The sequence below is a fragment of the Pteropus vampyrus genome, unplaced genomic scaffold (genome assembly GCF_000151845.1).
Source record: "Pteropus vampyrus isolate Shadow unplaced genomic scaffold, Pvam_2.0 Scaffold4, whole genome shotgun sequence".
Taxonomy (NCBI): domain Eukaryota; kingdom Metazoa; phylum Chordata; class Mammalia; order Chiroptera; family Pteropodidae; genus Pteropus; species Pteropus vampyrus.
The window spans coordinates 21,063,425-21,070,231 of NW_011888785.1; positions in this window are offsets into that span (position 1 = coordinate 21,063,425).

Below are 6,807 nucleotides of genomic sequence, written 5' to 3' on the forward strand. Positions count from 1 at the left end.
AGCTTTCCCTCTAAGATCAGGAAGAAGACAACAAGGATGCCCACTCTCACTACTTTTATTCAACATAGTAGTGGAAATCTTAGCCAGAGCCATTAAAAAAAAAAAAAAAGAAAAAGAAAAAGAAAAGAAAAAGAAAGAAAAGAAAAAGAAATAAAAGGTAAGCAAATTGGGAAGGAAGAAGTAAAACTTCACTATTTGCACATGACATAATACTATATATAAAAAACTCTGAAAACACACAAATGAACACTCTTAGAACTATTAAATACATTCAGTAAAGTTTCAGAATACAAAATTAATATACAGATATCAGTTGCATTTTTATACATTAATAATGAGCTATCAGAAATAGAAATTAAGAAAACAATCCCGTTATGATTGCATTAAAATAATAAAATAGCTAGAAATAATCTTAACCAAGGAAGTGAAAGATCTATACTCTGAAAACTACAAGATATGGATGAAAGAAAATGAGGATGACATGAACAAATGAAAAGGTATACTGAGTTCATGGATTGGAAGAATTAATATTTTTAAAATGTCCATATCACCGAAAGCAATCTACAGATTTAATGTAATCTCCATCACAATATCAAAGTCATATTTCATAGCACTAGACAAAGAATCTTAAAATTTTTATGGAACCACAAAAGGTCTGTAATAACCAAAGTAATCTTGAGAAAGAACAAAGTTAGAAGTATCATGCTCCTTGATTTCAAACTATACTACAAAGCTATAATAATCAAAACAGTATAATATTTGCATGAAAACACACATAGATCAATGGAATTGAATAGAGATCCCATAAATAAACCCATGCAAAATGGTCAATTAATCTACAACACAGAATGCAAGAATAGTCAATGGGGAAAAGAGAGTCTTTCTAATAGATGATGTTGGAAAAACTGGACGGATACATGCAAAAGAATAAAACTGGACCATATAAATAAGATCAAAATAGATTAAATACTTGAATGTAAGACAAAAAGTCATAAAACTTTTAGAAGAAAACATAGCTCTTTGACTTTAGTTTTAACAATATGTTTTTGGATCAGTCTCTTCAGACAAGACAGCAAAAGCAAAAATAAACAAATGGAATTACATCAAACTAAAAAGCTTTTGCACAGTGAAGAGAACCACCAACAAAATGAAAAGGCAGCCTTCTAAATGGCAGAAGATATTTGTAAATGGTCATCAGATAAGGCGTTAATATCCAAAATATGTGAAGAACTTACATAATGATGTCAAAAACATAAACAATCAAAAAACACAAATAGATAAAAAAAATAGGCAGAGGACTTGAAAAAACAGTTTTCTGAAGAAGATATACAGATGACCAATAGGCCATGAAAAGATGTTCAACATCACTAATCATCAGGGAAATGCTAATCAAAATCACAATGAGATATCACTTCACACCTGTCAGAACGGAGACAAGAGATAATAAAATGTTGGCAAAGATGTAGAGAAAAGGAAATCCTCCTACACTTTTGGTGGGGATATAAAATAGTGCAACCACTATGGAAAACAGTGTGGAGGTTCTTCCAAGTTTAAAAATAGAATTAACATGTGACTAGCAATTCCACTTTTGCGCATTCATCCAAAAAAAAAAAAAAACCAAATCCCTAATTTAAAAAGATATATACACCTCTATCCAAAGAAGGTGTGGGGGGTGTGTGTGTGTACACATACACACTCAGAACAGGGTATTAGCCATAAAAAACTTTGCTATTTGTGACAACATGGACAGACCTAGATAGTATTATGCTAAGTGAAATAAACCAGATAAAGACAAGTACTATATGATTTTACCTATAAGTGGAATTAAAACAAAAACAAAAACAAAAATGAACAAACATAATAAAACAGATTCACAGATACTGGAGACAAACTGGTGGTTACTAGAGAAAGGAAGGATAGGGAGGGTGTATAAAAACAGATGAAGGGGATTAAGAGGTACAAACTTCCAGTTATAAAATAAACAAGTCATGTGTGTATTGTACAGCATGGAGAATATAGCCAGTGATATTGTAATAACTTTGCATGGTGACAGATGGTAACTAGAACTTATCGTGGGGATCATTTTGTAATATACATACATAAATATCTGTGATGTGAACCACCGTGATGTATACCTAAAACTAGTAGCATAGTGTTATGTCAATTATACATAAATAAAACTAAAAAATATGTGATTTTCATGATACATGTTTTAGGCAAGGTCTAGTCTGTAAAATATTCTATGCCTAGTCTTTGTCGATGAACTCTAAATTAAAGTTTCTTCTATCTGAGCACATAGGTGGTTTGTATATGTAATGACTTGTATTATTTACAAAATAAATAAAATAAACAGCAACAAACAACCCAAAGCAAAAACCTTTGATCAATTTAGAAATTTAATATTCAGTAAAAGAAGGTAGGGGATACAACTTATTTTCCCCTAATGCTCTTTCAAGCACATTTTAATAATTTATTTTATCCCCACTGATTAAAAAATGTCACCTTTATATACATCAGGTAAACATATATTTGGTTTTATAAAAATCTATTTTTCTATCAACATTACTTCATTACTAAAACTGTTTTAACATCAAGTGACTTTTTAAATTTATGAAGGAAATTTAATTGCTTATTAATTGTATCAAAATTTTATTAGTAATTCTTTTATTATTACCTAGCCATTTCTTCTCTTAAAAAATAACGTATTAGAAAAGCATAACACTAATTGATGAAAACTTAAGAAATTAATTTTATTATTCCAGGGATAGTAATGATTTCTTAAATAGGACAAAGTTCAACTGTAAAATGATAAGTGAGAGTTCACTTATCATTTTACATAGGACAAAGTTCAACTGTAAAATGATAAGTGAGAGTATATTAAAAATTAAGAATTTCAATTCACCAAAGACATAATTAGAAGAGTAAAAAGGCAAGATATGAGGTGGAAAAAAACATTTGCAATGTGTACAACCAAAGAGGACTCTGATAAAAAGTATATTTAAAAACTGACAAATCTTAAGGGGAAAAAAAAAGTTTAAAAAAATCACCTTGAATAATCACTTCAAAAAAGAGAATATCCTAATGGTCAATAAATGTAAGAAAAAGATGTTTTTCTTCATGAGCTATGTAAACTTAAATTAAAACCATAGTTATAATGCAGTTGGAGGGCTGTGGGTAAGCACCTAGCCCAGGGTAGTGCAAGAGGCTCTCTGCTCTCAGCTAGCACATAGGGTACGGGGTTGGGGCTGTAGAGTCTGCACCCTCCACAACCCCACCTACTCCCTGAGGTGACGACCTCCTGAGCCTCTCTGACCTCGGTTGGCCTCCTTCAGCTTCCTGCTCAACTACCACGTGAACTTCGCCTTCTACCGGCACCGCATTCCCTTGCAGCACAAGGCTCCACTCTGGATGGACCAGCTCTCCCCACGCTGCCGGAAGATGCCTTTCCTTTGTAATGTGGCCCACGTCTGCGGAAGGCACCTTTATTGTTAGAGACTGGTCCCCAGCCTCTCCTGCCCTGCCTACTATAGGCATCTATTCAGGTAAGCAATAAAAATGGTCTCCTTCCCTGGAAAAATACAATACAAAACAAAATTAAACGAAAAGAAGAAGCATCTTTTACTGCATGGCTAAAAGAATTAATACACCAAGTGCTGGCAAGGATGTGGGGAAACTGGAAATCTCTCATACTGCTGGTAGCAGTGTACATTTTACACCCACGTCGAAAGACTGCTTGTGTATATTTAGCCTTAGTAGACATTGTCAATCACCATGATCCAGATTTCCATTCCTAATACAGACTCAAGAGAAATATATACATTTGATTACCACAAGTTGTATATAAGAAATTCCATAGCGGCATTATTTGTACAAACCTTGACTGAAAATAACCCAATATCCATCAATAATAGAATTGTATAAAAGAACTGTGGAATAGTCATATGATAGAATAGTATCCAGTAAAAAATTAAACTGTTGCTAAATACAACATAGATTAATCTTACCCACAAAATGTATCACAATATAAATCAAATACCCTCCCAAAATTATGTATGTTATAATAATTTCATTTATATAAAATGCAAAATAGACAGAACTGATTTATAGTACTGGAAATCTACATAGTATTGGGGGAGAAGGTAATATTAGTGACTAGAAGGAGGCAAGAGAGGTACTTCTGGGTGTTGGTGATATTCTATTTCTTGACTTGTGTGTTTATGTGTGTATATATTACAGATAAGTTACTAGAAAGCAGTAAGCAAGTGAGCCTATGAATCTCCATTAAGAAGAATATCTGATTGACGGCTATGTTTTCTTAGCCATAATGTCTTTTAGTGAAGTTCAAAAATACATGAAAGTTATGTTCAACTCATTTCAAAAAAATAGTTAATAAGAAGCAATTATTGCTGTGACTATGCCAAAAATGAGTTTTTAAAGCTCTAAGATATTTTCAGCCTTAAAAATCTTTTAATAGTTTTAAATTCTGGAAGATTGCTTGTATTGCCTGTATTGACTGGTGAAAACACTGATTCATTTTGTTTTCCAAAAAGTAAATCTAAAATCAACATTATTGATCTTGTCTGCCAAGTCAAGTGTATAGTTCAAGCCATTTTTATACTGAAAGGAAAAAGGAACATTTAAGTTTCCTACACTCCTACAACTTTTGCATAAGTGGGACCAAATAGCTGTGCCTTTTAAGAAATAATCATCTAGTTTGAGGTATTATAGCTCACAATTTCATTATGCAATTCACTCTGAGAAAATTACCCTAACTTTCCATTTTTGTCACATAAAATGGCAATCAAACCATTTCTATATAGGCTTCTCTCTTGTACAATTAACACATATTTATTAAAAATTATTGGGAAAGCATTAACAAAATAAGTTTCAAGTGTATTAGTCAACAGTAAGTCATATATAAATATTGTACTGTGTGTTCACCACCCAGAGTTAGATTTTCTTCCATCACCAAATATTTGGCCCCTTTTACCCCTATCTACTCCCCGCTAGTTAGCACCATTTTTAATTCCCCAATTTCTGTTCTTAATTTCTTAATATTATAAAATGTGGTCTCATTGATCTTTCTTATTTTCTTCCTTTCTCCACTAGTTTTCCTTATCTGATTCTTCCCTTAAAAACTCCTTTAGGAATTCTAAGTTTCCTCCCCTTCATAATACTAGAAAGTGTATACATTTAAGTAAAAGGGAATGATTTTCAGATAGAAATGAATGCTGGTATATGTATTTCAGCACATACATATACATATAGTATTTCAGCAGGATTCTTATGACTTTTTTGGTGTGGCAGGCTGACAGAAAGATAAACGTGTCATTTTTGTGACTCTAAACCTGTCTGGAATTGTCCTATCACCTGGACCTGTAGCAGAAATATGAGCTAAAGGCTTAGGTGATTTGACTTGGTTTAATTTTCCTTTTCTCACTCAACATTGTAATATGAATGACATGCTAGGCTCTCAGAAGAACTTCCTTTGGGGAGATAGAGGTGTCATAAATTATAAGAATGCCTCTGTCATTTCCTTTTAGAGTCTTTTCCCCATCCTAGAGAACAGAGTACCTTCTTGTCTGTTTCACAAATCCAATAAATGTATGCCACTAAAAGGGCCATAAAGACCTGAGCCTTAACATTCTCAGGCTCATTTAGAAACTGCTCACACAGGAAGTTTAAAAGCAAGAACCACAGCCCAGTCTGTGGCTCACCTATCCCCTATAAAAACACAAGCTGCAGTGCCTGTTTCAAAGCTGGGCAACTACAGTTGACCTTGGAATTCATGGTACCTTTTAGTACAATGAGGTGGTTTCTTTTTACATCCAAGACTGGTGGAAAGAACATTTGTTACAGCAAGATAAGAAGTAATCCTTTGGCTATAACTCAGATGGCTTTGAAAAGTATGATTTTCTTGGAAGAAAAATTAATCTGTTAACTGTTTTTTCCTGCCACCACCACAGAACTAACAGTAATTACCCACAGCATGCTGTCCAATTTCCCATCTGCATATTATTTAGAAGGGGTAAAACTCATGTAATAATGTAATATAATGTGCAAATGAGTGCAAACAATTGTTTGCTTTCCTTCCTGCCTTCACACAGTCCGGATTTTCTTTTGTGTAATGTATAGAATCTATTTGCTTAGTATATAAAGTGTATTTTAATGTGAGACCCAGTTGCATTTCAGAGTCAGGCTGCTGAGGAAACTTTTAGGAATATATTACAAGTAAAACATGAGGAGACAGCATTTAGGGGGGTTAAAGTGAATGGCAGCTTATTAGCTACTCTGTCAGAACAGTCAAAGGCTCTTATTTTTTAGGCAAGTGAATGGGAAAAAGTCCTCTGCTTCTGTCAGTTTAGGTTACAATAAGGAAAAAAAAAATTTTCCATGTTAGTAGTTTTCATCTTCTCAAGAACTTGGAGGGGATAGGAGTAGAGCAAAGAAGGTGGGATTCTTGCTTCAATATCTAACTCTTAAACCAGATCTGTTCCTCTCTTCTTTTACATATTAAAAACATAATTTTCATCTTCATAAGTGGTTTTCTTTCTTTTAAACATTTGAAATTGTTACTAAAATTTCATTAAAATCACAATGCAAACAAAAAAGTTGTATCAACCAGTATTAGGCTTTGAAAAGAAATACTGACCTCAGAATGTGAGCACACACTCAGAATGTGAGCTTAATTCCCTCTTAATTTAGTGCCATCCATTGAGGGGAAGTCTCCATCAGCACAATACAATCTCCAAGCTTAGTTGGAGATAATTATGATTCACTTAAAATTCAGTCTCGAAAGTGGCAATT